At 43.3% G+C, this 17,658-nt stretch overlaps 1 non-coding gene across 1 annotated transcript; it reads left to right on the top strand.

Moving 5' to 3' along the window:
- The first annotated feature begins 4,455 nt into the window (after positions 1-4,455).
- Positions 4,456-4,529, top strand: Trnat-ugu. Its single transcript has one exon. It is a non-coding gene; the product is annotated as a tRNA-Thr (tRNA).
- The last annotated feature ends 13,129 nt before the right edge of the window (positions 4,530-17,658 follow it).

The raw sequence follows: 17,658 nt of genomic DNA, 5'->3' as shown, positions 1-17,658 counted from the left end.
ATGTATCGAGTTGCTTCCCGAGACTTGTCGTGGAAATCGAAACTGCAGGCTATATGAACATTATTGCAGACCACCCGCATTCCCTAATGTTTCACGCCTTTGCTAGGCGACCATTTTTTGGAAACAGTCACGTAATGTACGTAAATTCATAATGAAAGACCTTTTTCATTGGAACATTTAATCGACATCGAGGAATATGGTGATTGTTGCCAGTTGACTATTGTAACCATACTCTTCGTTTCCTCTTGAATAAGGTTTGCATGCTTTATAAAAAATGAATGAATGTCGAAAGCATTCTGTACGGTGCAGGAGTACATGGGCTGCCAGGGGAATAGAAGCAGGACAGGTCACTGTGAGTCATTTTGCACAAGGACACCTGAGGGAGGTGCAGGTCGATAGCCCACGGGGCGGACAGCTCTCTGTATTTGCCGCACCAGGGCATCCAAGCATCGTGGGTGGACACAGATAAGATCTGTGGCGCAGCAGCCCCCTGCCGCAAAACAGTTCTAGCACCAGAGAATGGAAGGAAGAGAAATCTAGCAAAAGGCACTCTTGTGCACAAAAGTAGAAAGCTAAATTATTTTCCGTAAACACTCGATGTGCACCCGTGGTTTGGGGGTAGTTTCTTTTATTACCAATTAAAACGTCCTCCGCGGTGACCGAGAGGTTCTAGGCGCTTCAGTCCGGAACCGCGCGACTGCTACGGTCACATGTACGAATCCTGCCTTGGGCATCGGTGTGTGTGATGTCCTTAGGTCAGTTAGGTTTAAGTAGTTCTAAGTTCTAGGGGACTGATGACCTCAGATGTTAAGTCCCATAATGCTCAGAGTCATTTGAACCAAAACGTCGTCGGTCCTGTGTACCTGGCTGGCTGCCCGCCTGTGAACAAGTGTGCCACTGCTGCTATTGTGCGTCCCAGGAATGGATGGATTCATCCGATGCGGAAGCGTCAGACACACATCCCGCTCACATAAAAACGCCATCAAACAAACACGAGGACGCCGTCCTACTGCCGGACCAGCCACGGCAAACACATGCCCCCCCCCCCCCCCCGCGAAGTGCCTGACGTCCATCACTGCAAATGCAACAGGAAAACAGTGCACACGAGCCTCTCATGCAATGTCAACTGAATGAGCTCCACAGTGAAATTAGACGCCTAGTCATACTTCTTGCAGCTCAGAGCAGCAGACATAGTTCTTCTACGAGAGATAGTAACGACATAAATAGAAGAGGTTCTGGGATATCACGTTTTCAGCAACATTGACCCTGAAACCCGACGAGGGTCAACTATTACAGTCAGAGGAGAAATAGGAACAGGAGAATCAAAACTAGTAATGCATGGGAGTGGTTTGGCAGTAGAAATACCAGGAACACAATTCGAAAACATATATACACCGTCGGAAACAGAGAACAAGAGGACCAGAAGCCAGTTCTTTTATGAACGCATTTGCGAAATGCTCCCGCACATTATCATCAGCGTTGTGCTAGGAAGGGATTTCAACTGCGTTGCCGGGCTAGAAGACCAGATAACGGTACCAAATCTATGTGTAGAGCTGCAAGAGGTGACAAGACGTCTGAAGCTCAACAACTCGTGGCATCTGCACAACATGGGAAACAAAGAGTTCCACCACAACACGAGGAAATAGGATTAGGCAGGATATAGTGAGCAGAGAGTTGGTCGCCTCTACATCACAGAAGTCTGTCCAGTGATCTTCTTTGTTCACTGTGCGTACGAGACTTAAAATTCACCTCCCAAGATCGCTGGTAAAAAAGCAAGGTGGAAACTCAAAACACAGCAGCTCACAGACGAGAAACTACATTCTGAAATAACAAAGACAATAGGAAAAATGTTCAGAAAGGCGAGATACAAACAACTCCACTACTGAGTGGTGGCTAGAACACGACAAGCCAGCGATCAGAGCATCACTATCAGATACAGAGCGGAAAAAGTTTTCTGGAGGAAAAGCACGGCAGACTTCGCACTCTGGCTCAAACACGCGATAAAGTACCTGACATGCTTGAGTGGACTGAAAACAGTCTCCTCGACATCAAACAACAGCAAATGAAAAGGTTCATCGTCCGTAGCCAGACACACGGCGTCATCGAAAATGAGCCTGCCATACTGCACACTTACACAGTGAAAGACAAATGTCAGGCAGCAAGATCATCACTGAACTCCGCGACTACCACGAAAACAATCTATGGGCTAAACAAGAACCATGTAGAAAATCACTTGAGCGACATCTTCAGAAGCGAAGAGACGTACGATACCGAAACTGCAAATATCCTATTAGAAATATGTCGGATTCTGAGCAACGCAGACCGGGCGCTACTTATCGGAAGCGTTACTGAGGATTAGGTGACAGCCATCCTCAAAGGCAGGGCAACGTCAGAGCAACAACCGCCGATGGCACCTCCAAGAAATTCTATAGCCCATTTTGATACCTACTAGGCAATTTCCGATCCTAAATAGTAAACGAAATCCTGAATGGGGCAGGGACGGTAATTCATCTACCAAAGAAACATGTAGCGGAGCAGATCGAGTTCAGACTATAACGCTGGTAAATGCAGATACAAAGTTCCCGCGAAATGTCTCGCAGACAACATCAAGACAGCATTAACAAAGGCCATCAGCTAGTGGCAAACTAGTGCAGTGCTTGGCAGGAGCCTGCGCACACAGAGACATCACTGCGCAAGCCGCAATCATCACAACGACCACAGCAATAATTTCAGGTGATATTCATAAGGCTTTCGACAGACTCAGCTACCGGTACCAACTGCGACGCTGACAAATCTCAGATTCGGCCCTGCAGTCAGCCAAATCATAAAAAACTTCCTAACGAATACCACATCAGAAATATTCATAAACTGAGGGACATTAAGAAGAATCAAGTTAGGGAAGTTAGTGAGACAAGGCCGTTCGCTGTCCACGGCCCCTTTCGCAGCAGCACTTGACCCACTCCTGCGGAAACTGGCAGCCGCCTTAAATGGTTACAAAATAAGACCACAAATGATCGCATGTATGGCTTACACAGACGGTAGGGGAATTTTCGTCAACTATAAGGAGGACATCGACAGAATTGAGCCAGCCATAAAAACATTCCTAAACACATCAGGAGCAAGGTTGAATCCCAGAAAAACTATGTTGTTCCCTATCGGCAATGGGAGTTTAAAAATTACAAGCAGTGGTGCCGAATAACGGACACCCACGAAACACTTGGGGGTTGAAACATAAAAGTGTTCATTAAATATGGCAGCACAAAATTGGCGAATAATCCTACACACAATAAGAGATCTCGGCAGGACATATGCGAACCGAGCCGGCCGCGGTGGCCGAGCGGTTCTAGGTGCTTCAGTCCGGAACCGCACGACTGCTACGGTCGCAGGTTCGAATCCTGCCCCGCGCATGGATGTGTGTGATGTCCTTAGGTTAGTTAGGTTTAAGTAGTTCTAAGTTCTAGGGGACTGATGACCTCAGACGTTAAGTCCCATAGTGCTCAGAGCCATTTGAACCATGCGAATCGAAATCTAACACTGGGACAAAGAGTGGAACTGATCAACACGGTGATCTTGTCGGAAGCCTGGTATACGGCACAAATACTATGCGCACCAACAGAAATTGAACGAGCAACCCAAGGAGCAGTCTGCAAGCTGTTGTGTAGGCGGGAGATCTTCAAAGTTTCACAGGCGAAATGCTCGCTGAGAAAGGAGGAAGAAAGGCTGGGAATAGTGGAAGTGAGAACGAAGTGTGCAGCGCCGTTCATACACAGAGCAATCAAAATCGAAATGAAGATTGCAAACAGCAAATAGCCTAATAAACACCTGCAGACCACGGTCAGAGGAAGCACCAGAAGATACCACCCATATCACATACCACATACAGCAGGAGCTGGCACTCGATAAGAGCTACACACTCACCACTGTGGCTAACGCACAGCTCATGACGGCGAAAAATATCTACGGCGCACTGAGAGGGCACACAAACAAAACAAAAATAGAGATAAAATTTCCAGACTACGATTGGCCAGTAGTCTGGAAAAACGTCACAGAACGGGCAACAACAGAACACACTAGATTTACGTAATATAAGGTCATGCACAGCACCGTAACAGCTAATGAGAGGCTGGCCTAATCCGTATGAAAGAATAGCCCAACTGCGAAATTCGCAACCAAAAGGACACTACAGAACGGCGGTTGCTATGCAGGGACATGTCCGAAATAACATATACCATCTTCATATATATGTATAGTTAAGGCTCACCGGCCATTTCACCATCTTCTTCTGTGCGGATGCATAAACAGTGCCCGAACTCTTACGGGAATCGGCAAAAAGCCGCGATAATGAGTATAATGGGCAGGGGCACTATGAATGTAGTGCGGTACAATAAGTTGGGAATGTGGGTCTCACGGGAGGCATGCCAGAGATAGTCCCTTGCAGTCGCATTATCCTCTTTGTCCTCGGTGGCTCAGATGGATAGAGCGTCTGCCTTGTAAGCAGGAGATCCCTGGTTCAAGTCCCGGTCGGGGCATACATTTTCAACTGAATAATGTATGTCGCAGACAGGCCCCCTTCATATTTGTAAGTAAATTTAACAGCCACACCCGAGTGACCTCTAGCATTTTCCAGTCAGCAATAGTATCTCCTATCAGAATAATTGTTCTTGTCGCAAGGGAAGAATTCTGCTACAATGGTTGATTTGGACTCACCTTGATGTCATGGCCACCGATTCCGTCTGTGTGAAACCAAGACATCTGGAACGCTATCTGGCGTCATTTCTGCGCTCACAAACAGATGACTCTGAGCACTATGGGACTTAACTTCTAAGGTCGTCAGTCCCCTAGAACTTAGAACTACTTAAACCTAACCAACCCAAGGACATCACACACATTCATGCCCGAGGCAGGATTCGAACCTACGACCATTGCGGTCGCGCAGTTCCAGACAGCAGCGCCTAGAACCGCTCGGCTACCCCGGCCGGCGCTCACAAACAAACGGCCAGTAATTACGGGATCACTTCACCTGTGCGAAAACAGCTGATTCTGCGCATCTCCGAAAACTTACCAAGGACATGTCGAGTTCATGTCACGCAGATTCGCTGTTGTATTGTGTTTCAAAGGTGGATCAATATGCTATTAAGCAGGTGGTGATAATGTCATAGCTCATAACAGTATAATGTGTAAGCGTTTGTGTTAATAAAATTTAATAACAAACGCAATAAAACTAACTGGTGCCGGCCTGTGGCCGAGCGGTTCGAGGCGCTTCAGTCCGGAACCGTGCTGCTGCTACGGTCGCAGGTTCGAATCCTTCCTTCGTCATGGATGTGTTTGATGTCCTTAGGTTGGTTAGATTTAAGTAGTTCTAAGTCTAGGGGACTGATGACCTCAGATGTTAAGTCCTATAGTGCTCAGAGCCATTTGAACTAACTGGTCCCGTCAGAGATAATTACTGCGAATTCGGCAGCCAATACAGTCACAGTATACGGGATGAAAAAAAAAAAGGTCACCGATATGGTTAGAAACACGTTTCTTACACCAAAACAAGGAAAAATGGTCTAGTAAACATGGGTTCTAAAATGCATACCTTATGAACTCTGAACACTCGTCTACTGCGAGGCTATGAAACAAATCTCTTCTACTGAACAAGTGGTCATAGCTCTTACGGTACGCATTTTGGAGCCCATGTTTACTCAATATTTTTCGGTTGTTTTTGATTATACTACCTTCTCCCAAAATATGGAAAGCAAAGTCCTTGCAGTAGAAGAGATCACTTTCACAGTATCGTAGATAAACAAGTGCTCATAGCTTTTAAGTTGTGCATTTTAGAGACAGAATTTACTGGACTTTTTTTCTTGTTTTGGTGTAGGGAACCTGTCCCTAAAGTTTGTCAGCTTTTTTTGTGGGTGGGGGGGAGGGGGGGGGGAGGGAAGGTGGCCAAAGTATACAGTACTAAATGTTCTTCAACACTGAAATGAGCTTAACGCATTTTTATCTAGGAAATGTATAATGTGAAATCCAAATTATCGGAAAAACAATGGAAAATCGGTAAATGCTGACTTGTTTTGAAACCACATCCATCCCGAAAAGAACGACTGCGAGATCCTTGCCATATAGAATTAACAGAGTACATCGAGAAAGGTTAAAGAAGGACAGCACGTTTTGTATTATCGACAAATAGGAAAGAGTTTCACGGACATGATACAGGATTTGGGATGGAAATCATTAAAACAAAGCTGTTTTTCGTTGCGGCAGGATCTTCTCACGAAATTTTAGCCACCACCTGTCTCCTTCTAAAGCGAGAATATTTTGTTTACGCCGACCTACATAAATAAATAAACAAAATTAAGGAAATGTGAAATATAAAGGTATTCGTTTTCTCCGTGCGCTTTTCAGAGTGGAATAATAGGAAATTAGTGCGAAAGTGGTTCGAGGAACCCTCTGCCAGGCACTTAAATGTGATTTGCAGATTACCCATGTATGTGTGGCTGTAGAAAAGACTACTGCCTACCTGTGCGGGTCGTGCAGTGCTAACACAGCTCGATTGTCTGCTTGTATGTATAATGAAAAAGACTTGCAATGTATTCAAGTGCGTCTCTTAAATTTCTGTTTTACGAGTCGCCGAGTATGAATTGGCTGGTTCGTTTAATCTAACGAGGCTATGGGCGTCTGGAAAATTTGTTTTATCGGTAAGGAGCAATTAACGGCAGGCGGCTTGTGGTTGTGATTGATAGCCGCACATGCCCGATATAATGACTGCCGCCACAAAAAAGCACTGTGGCTGTAATTACAGGTGAAGGAATGTTCGTACCCCCTCTGCACCTGGCGCTGTTCGTCGCCAGACTGTGTATTTACTATCCTTCCGCCAGAGGTTCCCGTGCTTCCATCGCGGGAAGTAATTAAGTGTATGTAAAGGCGTTTTTGTGCCTCGGGTAATTGACTGCTCACGTAGTTAAGACAATATAGGAGTCACGAGGTAAAAGGTGGATGCGTGTACCTGTCACTCTCCATGCAAACAATCGTGCCTTCGCGACATTGTTACACCGGCTACGTTAGGTGGTTGCCTGTACGCCCCTTTGCTCGAAGGAAGAATGGCCTTTCGTTAACGTTACCATAGAAACGGCTCCCACGCCAAATACCTGTGTCTACTGTATACGGAATAAATGTTCGAACAACTCTATGGTGCACAGACTTCGATTAGCTTCCGTTATCCCCAGTTCACGAAATTGTAATTCACGAGTCGAACTTTATTACCGAAACTTGATTAGGCAAGCTTTTGTATGTCCATCCTTGCGACTGATGGTCTACAAGACTTTAGCCGTTCGCTTACGTAAAAGAATGTAAGCCCTGCAGCCGTCGTTATGAAGTTATTTTATTATTTTGCAGCCAGTTCTGGTGACAGTACACAACAGAAACTGGTTACAAAATAATAAAATAACATCATAACGACGGCTGCAGGTCTTTTATTTTACCATGTTGATAAGGCAAAGCTGAGGTGAACAATGGTATAGTGTTAGTGACTCTGACTGGTAATCAAAACGTCCTCTGTAACAGGCATAAGTGCATATGTTTTTATGTCTGGGAATTTAATACGTTTGTGCCCATATCAGTGTGCTGGTTGTATTTTCGCTTCGTCATCACACAAACACATCACATAATTTACTATCTAATATTTTCTGCGCTGTCGTAACTGCACCATTTTGTGGATTATGCCAGTAAGTACAGGCTAATCGTCTTGCGACTACGCGCTCTCACTTCAGCATCTGACCTGCAGCTCAAGGGAAAAGAAGCATTAGTGGCTTGCTCTTCCTTATGCCTCTTGGAGGTACTAACGTCAAAACAAAGACTGGTAATGGTTATAATTATTAGTTTCCATATACGTAAATGCTGATGTAATGTTCTTTACTACACTGTCCTCAGTCACCAAGAGAAATATGTACCTTTTAAAAACTATACATTATATTTTTGGCACAGCCTTAACATCTTATTTTATTTCTTAGCAAGAATTGATTGCTACCTGTCATTAGCCTGCATCTGAACCCACAGTAAAAAATTCAGAAACTTCTGACTAACAAAGTAAGGGATATGTGGTACAATTTCCTGGATAAGTTCATTACTTGGTTGGAAAAATGTAGAAATTTAAAATTGCAGAATGGTAAATTGCCCCTAGAGAAATATACAGCACTTAGGGTTGCCACATATGGCTTAGTGAAAATAAATTACTACTGCTATGGAGAACTAAATATGTTATATATCCTGCAAGGTAAATTTCAAACTGACTCACTAGATACTAGTAGCTTGATTTGAACTTTAATGGCGTTTATGTGGAAGTCAGTAGCATATATCATGTAGGTAGTTGTTAGAATCAGAAAAGAATTTAAGACTTATATCTTAGAACTAAATGTGCACCCACATAGGAAACTGAAAATTGTACAGATGAATGGTGATGATGAGAATCCAGCAATGTGTATGATGATGGTGCTTCATTTTGTGATATGTGTCAGTGATGATGATTTAAAAAATATTGAAACAGACGTACCAGTTTTAACATACATTGCTGGTTTCTGTTGTCACTGATTGCTAAGAAAACTCCATTGTTTAGAGTGCACGGATGTCATATTCTGACATCCAATGTTTTGCTACTTCAGTACATTGCTATGTCAGGCAAAGAAAGCCTTAATAGTTTAGTAACACATCAGGTGGCCTTGGTTGTTCAACATTTCTTACTATATGTGATATATGCCTACGTCTAGAACTCCTTTGAAAAGTGTTTATCTTCAGTACCAGAATGAACATCAAATTGTCAGTTTTTCTAAATAGAAAAGCACTTTGTTAGTACCAGACAGCAATAATGAAACTTGTAGTTGGTGATTTCTATGTGACAAAGGTAGAGATATTGAAAATGGTAACTAAAGAGAGCCTCAGCCTTTTGCTCACATTTTTACGTGTAATGCACTTGGTTGTTTTTCATTTCCTACTAATCTTACCTTACATAACATTTTTTAAGATTGTTTCTAGATGTGTATCTTCAATAGCAGAGTGAACTTCAAATTGTCAGGCTTTTCTTAAAGGAAAGAGCAGTCCCTTAGTATCATAGTGCAAGACAGATTCTTGTGTTCAGTGTTGTCTATGTTAAAAGGAGAATATTTGATGTCTATCCTTTGTTTCCATTCTTTATTACTGGGGATACACTTGCGATAATTCTTGAAAAGAGCTGTCACCATGAACACATGAGTAAATTCACAATAGTCAGGTGTTTTATGAGATAAAGCAAACTCTTGTTATATTATTGTAAACGAAAGTTGTGAGGGTTTTGCTACGTATGACTGTGTTTAAGATCATTTACTTGCAGTGTAATGGCTTGAAAATGTCAAGTCCTGCTGTCAGTTAGCATTTGTCACCACCTGTATGCGAGTTTTAAAGCTAAATAGTGTTCTGACAATTGTAAAATAGTGGCAAAGTTTCTCAATCGATTAAACTTATTCCTGCCCGTATATGTAATCGGTATTTCGTTATGAACCTTCATGCTGTTTACAAGAATATATATAGTTTGGTCTTTGGTTCGAATTATCGATTAGTTCGCTCCTTTCTGTATGACGGACAGAAGATCGTTAGCATCAGGCGCGTCTATATGGAGGTGTCCGTGGACTGCTGCGTTGGCTATGGGCGGCTTAGTGTGACGTCACTAACACTGCTGGGCGGCCTTGACGTCGGGGGTGTCGGACCGACCCGTCTCAAGGACGACAACACGACAGCAGCGGCCTCTATGCGAAGAGGCGCAGTTCTACAGACGCTTCACGACTAGTGACCTGAATAGAAGAGTCAACTGTATTACTTCGCTTGTATTAGGAATTGTATATACTGCAGAAATTTGTTATTTGCATGTCGTCCTTTGCTTGAGACACTTCTGTGTTATTGTCAATATTAAGTATTGTCATTGTTCATTTTGTAATAAAACTCATTAATACGATTTGTTTGCATGTTGTCTAGCTATCCGAGAAGGCAGGATTCCTAGATCCCATATATTTGATGTCGATGCTGGATTAATCATCTTCATTGTTCACACAGTAAAACAGCAGCATGAAGCATGAGGTTTTAGTTACTACTACCTATATTCGTGAAACGTTTTGCACACAATGACCATACATGCCACTGAATGTACCAGAGAAATTATATCATTGTACGATACATAGTTCAGGAGATATGACATCATAGACACTGAGACGCTTGAAAAACTGCCGCATCATGGATGACGTTTAAATCTATTATTCCTTTGCTACTGACACAAATCGTAACACAATATGCAGAAAGTATCCACATATTTCGCTGAATTTACTTAGAAAAATATGTCATTGTACGAGGCGCAGTTCAGGAGATATGACGTCGTAAACCCAGAGATGCATAAAAACCTTCCGCATCATGCACGACGTTTTAATTTATTACTTATTTACTACTAAATCTATTCATAACATATTTTGCAGGCAGTAGCCACATGTATTACTGGTTGTACCTGCAAAATTATATCATTTTACATCACACAGTTCAGGCGATACAACGTCATAAACATTGAGCTGGGTGGAAACGAAACTCTAGGTCTAAATTAGCTAGGAATGCACGTGAAATGCGTGAATAAATACGTGTTAAATATGTTAAATATATGTGAAATAGATTTGTATTGTGCGTATTCAGGCAAAGCCGCAGGTAAAGCGCTCATCCTAAACCTTTGGAACGATTTCTACCAAATTTGGTAGACATATTAGTTACGATATAGAAAGAAATACTGTTATTGGTAAGAACCCTCAGCATCGTATCGAGGTGAGGGTGATAACTTGGAGAGGGAAAGAGAAAGAAGGGGATGAACACAGGTAGGAAAATGAGACGATGGACACAGAGAGGCGAGATTAGGAGATGGACCGAGAGAGGGGAGGAGGAAATAGACAGAGGAAGGGAAGGGGAAGTGATGGAGAGTGGAGGGGAGGAGTGGACAGAGAAAGATAAGAGGAGGACATGGACATAGAGTGGAAGGTGGAAGAGGACAGCGAGAGGGAGGAGGAGCTCGACAGACAGAGGCGAAGGAGGAGATGCAGTAATAGAAGATTGTAATAAGTAAATATCCAGACAACATAGGGCATTCAGCTATCTCTCCATACACGAGGAAATCAAAAAGGTTGGAACGTTTTTTCGGAGAATTATTGCAGTAGAATTCTGTCTCTCCAACCATAAGGATTCAATATTACGATCTTTTCCCTGCTAAGTAGTCGTGGCATGATTTACTCCTTTTTCTAAAATGTTTTGTAACATTTATTTGGAGAAAACGAAATATTTTGTTACTGAAGGAGTGGTCAAGACCTGTCGGTAGATTTTGGGCTAGTAAGGTTTTGTGTCTTAGAAATATTTGGTAGTCATTATTAATAAAGATGGATCCGATGGAGTAGAATATTATTACGATTCTTAGTTTGCTACACGGAAGGAAAAAAAATCGCGACACCAAGAAGGAGTTTTGCGAAATAGAAGTAAGTTGATAGGAGTGTTTCTGCATCTGAAACATGATAGCTATTCAAATCTCACGCCAGTCACGTAAGAGTGGAATAGAAATAATGGAAATAACTGAAAGAATTAAGACGAACTTATTGTCAATCGAGAGATACGATTTTTTAAGTATTGCCGTAGACTGACATTACAGGGTAAAATAAAAAAAAAAGATTGAAAATGAAGACATACGTAAGAGAATGAACATGGGCACCAATGCAATGGATACAGCCGAAGCACAAGTATTGAAATAATATAGACGTGCATGCCGTTTGAGCGGGGAAAGATGGCCAAGGAGATGATAGAATGGATTACAACTAACAGAAGAAGAGGAAGAAGAGAGCACACGAAAACATGAAAAAAAATGGAGTCAAAAGAGCTATGTCAGAGAAAAATTTGTAAGCTGAGGTTTGGAAACATGGCTGATTTTGGAAACTAGGATGCGAGAGGCAACAATAATGTTGTATTAAACTGCAGTAAAATATTATTATTATCATTATTGAAACGGTACAGCCAGTCTCATTTCATAAGAGCTGTCATTTACAATTTCCCAGCGAGCTTACGACACCCATGTCACACCAAATGGTACTCGCTTTCTTTAGTGGCGAGCCTCAGGAGGAAGAATGAGTGGGAAAATGTATTTATTTATCATGTAGCTGGGCCCCCTTCTCAGCGATTGGGTGAATAAGTAAGTCTATTTTGAAAGTTCTGTGAAGAGGCAGGGAGATAGCCACTGTATGTCAGCCTTACTAACGTAACACCACGCTGGATACGGCACGAACCCAGGGAAGGCCGCAGATGTACCGTTAGGTTGAGGCATACCTTTATGGTAGTTGGTACTAGGTAACGGTTCCGTTTCCTCTCCACTTTCAGGTCTCAATTGACGAGAATCACGATCGGTCTGGCCCTCTTGTTCGGGGACCTGTGAGAGTCAGCTTGTGGTTTATCGAAGCCTGTTGGTATATTTTGCAGTTGGTTAACGATGTGTTTCGTTTCAGCATATAGTGGTTTTCAGTCTGTTTCAGCTAAGAGGATAATTCGATAGTGTACTTCGTGATTATATTTTATGTTTTTTCTTCAAATCTTTACGTGAAGAGAGTGGCTTAGGTTATAGGCTTTGCCCATGATGAAACACAAACACTAGTTTCCAGAGATCATAGCATTTAATATCTTCCCTATAATCGCTTCCCCAAATCCGTCAAGGCATTCTGTTCAGCCTTTGTGGACACCCCTGGCAATTTTATGTTCGAAGCGAAAATAAACTGGCCTACCGGCTCCATCTTTTATTGCTGCCTGATATGAGTCCAAACTTAATTCACTTATCACTACCTGATACAAGTCCAAACTTAATCCACTTCCACATACTTAATCCGATCCGTTGATGCGATTCCTATATTAATGTCGTAGACAGAGAATGAAACATTATTTACAGTAACATATGCTAGTGGAACACAAGCGTTTTCACCATACTGAGCTTATGTACACAGATCAAAAAACGTTTTGCATCATCCAAGTTCCCAGAACTCCTGAAGATAGACGTTGACTGTGTATATCGTATCACAGACACAGTCCCTTTGACTGTTCAGAGATGTCACTAAACCCGCCCAAAGATGTAAAAAACCATGCATGAGCAGCGCCTCTTAGACGGAGGGGATCCGACAGCCGATGAGTTCCAGTTATTCCACCAGGAAGGGGGTACACGGCTCGTGTTGTCTGTAGTTCAACCATCCCTTAGACGGCTAATACCACGGTTCTATCTCGTCCGCATTGTTACTTTGTGTCAGGAAGAGCTCTCAACCAGGGAAGTATCCAGGCGTCTCTGAGTGAACCAGCAATGTTGTTCGGACATGGAAGAGATACAGACACAGAGGAACTGTCGATGACATGCCTCGCTCAGGCCGCCCAAGGGCTACTACTGCAGTGGATGACCGCTACCTACGGATTATGCCTCGGAGGAACCCTGACAGCAAAACCGCCATGTTGAATAACGCTTTTCGTGCAGCCACAGGACGTCGTGTTACGACTCAGACTGTGTGCAATAGCCTGAATGATGCTCAACTTCACTCCCGGCGTCCATGGCGAAGTCCATCTTTGCAACTACGACACCATGCAGCGCGGTACAAATGGGCCCAACAACCTGCCGAATGGACCGCTCAGGATTGGCATCACGTTCTCTTCAGCGATGAGTGTCGCATATGTTTCAACCAGACAATCGTCAGAGACGTGTTTGGAGGCAACCCGGTCAGGCTGAACGCCTTAGACACAATTTCCAGCGAGTGTAGCAAGGTCGAGGTTCCCTGCTGATTTGGGGTGGCATTATCTGGGGCTGACGTACGCCGCTGGTGCTCGTGGAAGACGCCGTAACGGCTGTACGATACGTGAATGCCATCCTCCGACCGATAGTGCAACCATATCGGCATTCATCTTCATGGACGACAATTGACGCCCCCATAGTGCACATCTTGTGAATGACTTCCTTCAGCATAACGACTCGCTCGACTAGAGTAGCCAGCTTGTTCTCCAGACATGAACCCTATCGAACATGCGTGGGATGGATTGAAAAGGGCTGTTTATGGACGACGTGACCCACCAACCACTCTGAGGTATCTATGCCAAATCTCGTTGAGGAGTGGGACAATCTGGACCAAAAGCGCCATGATGAATTTGTGGATAGTATGCCACGACGAATTTAGGCATGCATCAATGCAAGAGGACGTACTACTGGGTATTAGATGGTTCAAATGGCACTAAGCACTATGGAACTTAACATCTGAGGTCATCAGCGCCCTAGACTTAGAACTACTTAAACCTAACTAACCTAAGGAAATCATACACATCCATGCCCGAGGCAGATCTCGAACCTGCTACCGTAACAGCAGCGTGGTTCTGGATTGAAGCGCCCCTAGAACCGCTCGGCCACATCGGCCGGCCACTGGGTATTAGAGTTACCGGTGTGTACAACAATCTGGACCAGCACCTCTGAAGGTCTCCCTGTATGGTGGTACAACATGCAGTGTGTGGTTTTCATGAGCAATAAAAAGGGCGGAAATGATGTTTATGTTGATCTCTATTCCAATTTTCTGTACAGGTTCCGGAACTCTCGGAACAGAGGTGACACAAACCTTTTTTTGATGTGTGTATTAACATGTAAGTAATCTGTTGCGTATATAATCAATATTAATGTTTTTATTATGTCAGTATCATTCCGAGTCAGATATTCGGCACGGGCCCGTAAGTAGTGACCGCAAAATCTTGTCATTTGTCCAAGGCATCTCTACTTAGGCTCCATTTCGGCACATAATAATAAATTAATTATATTACACTTTAGAAGTTCAATTACAATATAATAGAATACGTAGTTAATTTACAAATTTACAGATGTATTGTTTACATAGTTAATCTCAGCTGCTGTGGCGACAACGAAGTCCGAGTGGTTTCCAGTGTACGAATTTTGAGTGCACTCTTTCACAACAAGTCTGATAGTGTATCTTGGAAAGCCACAGGTGCACTCCGCAGAGGCAGCCTTTCCTCACCTGTTTAGAAGCTCACAGCATCTCTCAGGGTTGGTCTGGATCCTCTTAAGTGCATTCCATATCCTCTGTAAGAGATCAAGTTTCCATGATTTGTTGCTGGCATGAACCTCTGGGGTTCTGATAGAGTATTATTACACCACTCTTTCCCCCAAGCTCAGTGGAAATTGAAATTATGGTCCACCAGCTTGATGACTGTTCTGAGTGGGGTATGTCTGGAGCTAAGTTGGTTGGTTGGTTTGGGGAAGGAGACCAGACAGCGTGGTCATCGGTCTCATCGGATTAGGGAAGGATGGGGAAGGAAGTCGGCCGTGCCCTTTCAGAGGAACCATCCCGGCATTTGCCTGGGGTGATTTAGGGAAATCACGGAAAACCTAAATCGGGATGGCCGGACGCGGAATTGAACCGTCGTCCTTCCGAATGCGAGTCCAGTGTCTAACCACTGCGCCACCTCGCTCGGTCTGGAGCTAAGTCTTTTGATTTGGACAGCGGGTATGACCTTGTTAATTGGCAGTTGCTGGTTGTTGCAGAATTTTCTTATATTCCCTGAGGCGTTATACTTTCTCCCAGTTTAGGTGGTAGAATGCGGTTCAGGGCGCATAGCCAGAATAATGGAGTGAACTTGATGGTGTAATTAACAGTCCGCATTGTCTGATTTAGTAGTGAGTCTACCAGCTTCCCATGCCTGCTGTTATCCCGACAGGGCTAGAATACTCTACCGCTATTTAGACAAGGCCAAGCACGAACGATGATAAGATCCAAGCTGCTGAACTCTGTGTTGTACCACACATTTTTGCAGAATGTCGTTTATTGAACTCAATTTAGCTGCAGTCTTTATTAGATGGTGTCTAGATGATAGTGTGCTGTCAAGTACAACGCTAAGGTACCGTGGATCGTTATTATAGGCAAGGCGGTTACCCTCGAAAAATGTGTCCAGTTCTCAGTTGGCTAGGAAATTGCTCAGACGGAAGCACGTCAATTCCCTTTTTGTTAGGGTTCGGTTGAAATTACGATTTACGAAAGTACTGTCCCATTTTACTTAAGTCTTTTGTTAACATATCTTCGGCGACCTCACATTTGTTTGCGCTGTCTTGCAGTTATCATCAGCATAATCAAACTTCTGGGACCGAATGGCTGACGTATCTGCAGTATAGAAGTTAAATAGTAGAGGAGCTAGGATTGAGCGTTGAGGTTGTCCACTGTTCAAGATCTTCTGACCACTAGTGTTTGGCCTACAATGATCTGATATGGTCTGTCTTTCAGCTTATTGCTAAGAAGATTTACTGTTCTTCTGAAGGACATTACACGGAGCAGCTGATAAATACCCTGCCTCCACACGTTTCATACGTCACAGACAGGTTAATAAACACAGCAGAGGCCAGTGTTTTCTTAAACATCAGTCTTCTGACTGGTCTGATGCGACCCACCACGAAATCATCTCCAGCGCCAACCTCTCCACATCAGTGTAGCAGCTATACAATCCGAATTAGTTGTTGGATGTATTCCAGTCTCTGTTTTCCTCTACGGTAGTACCATGGAAGTTATTCCCTGATGTATTAGCAGATGCTCTACCTCCTATCCCTTCTTCTTATCAGTGTTTTCCATAAATACCTTTCCTCCCTCGCCGATTCTCCGCAGCACCTCCTCAACCCTTAGCTTATCAGTCCACCTAATTTCCGACATTCTTCCGTAGCACCATATCTCAAATGCTTCGATTTTCTTTTTTTTTCGGTTTTCCGACACTCCATATTTCGCTACCATACAATGTTTTGTTTCCCCAAAATAAGGCCTATGTTTGATACTAGTAGACAACTCTTGGGTAGGAATGCCCTTTTTGCCAGTACTAGTCTGCTTCTGAAGTCCTCCTAGCTCCATCCGTCACGAGTTATTTTGCTGCCTGGGTAGCAGAATTCCTTAACTACATCTACTTCGTGACCGTCAGTTCTGACATTAAGTTCCCCGCTGTTCTCATTTCTGCTACTTCTCATTATTTTCGTCTGTCTTCTTACTCTCGGTCCATATACTGTACTCGTGAGACTGCTCGTTTCGTTCAACACTTCCTGTTCTTCTTTTTCACTTTCATTGTTATCAGCGAATCTTATCATATACTTTCACCTTGAATTTTAATCTTATTGTTAAACCTTCCTGTTATTTTCGTGATTGCTTCTTCGATGTAAACATTGAAAAGTATGGATGGAAGACTACATCCTCGTCTTACTCCCTTTTTGCTTCGAGCACTTTGTCCTTTGTTTTCCACTCTTATTTTCCCCTCTTCGCTCTTGTACATGTTGTATATTACCCGTCTTTCCCTATACATTACTCGTATTTTTCCCCAGAATTTCGAACATCTTCCACTATTTGACACTGTCGAACCCTTTCGCCAGGTCTACGAACCCTATGAACATGAGTTTATTTTTCTTTAGTCTTTCATCCACAACGTCAGAAACGCCTCTCCTAAAGCCAACCCGGTCGTCTTCTTACACATCCTGAACTTTTCTTTCCATTCTTCTTTATATTACTCTTGTCAGCTACTTGTAGGCATAAACTATTAAGCTGATTGTGCGACAATTCCCGTACTTGCTAACTCTTGTTATCTTCAGATTTT

This window comes from Schistocerca piceifrons, chromosome 4, assembly GCF_021461385.2.
Source record: "Schistocerca piceifrons isolate TAMUIC-IGC-003096 chromosome 4, iqSchPice1.1, whole genome shotgun sequence".
Lineage (NCBI taxonomy): Eukaryota > Metazoa > Arthropoda > Insecta > Orthoptera > Acrididae > Schistocerca > Schistocerca piceifrons.
The sequence above is the reverse complement of the archived record's forward strand: the minus strand, read 5'-3'. Positions and strand labels throughout refer to the sequence as shown.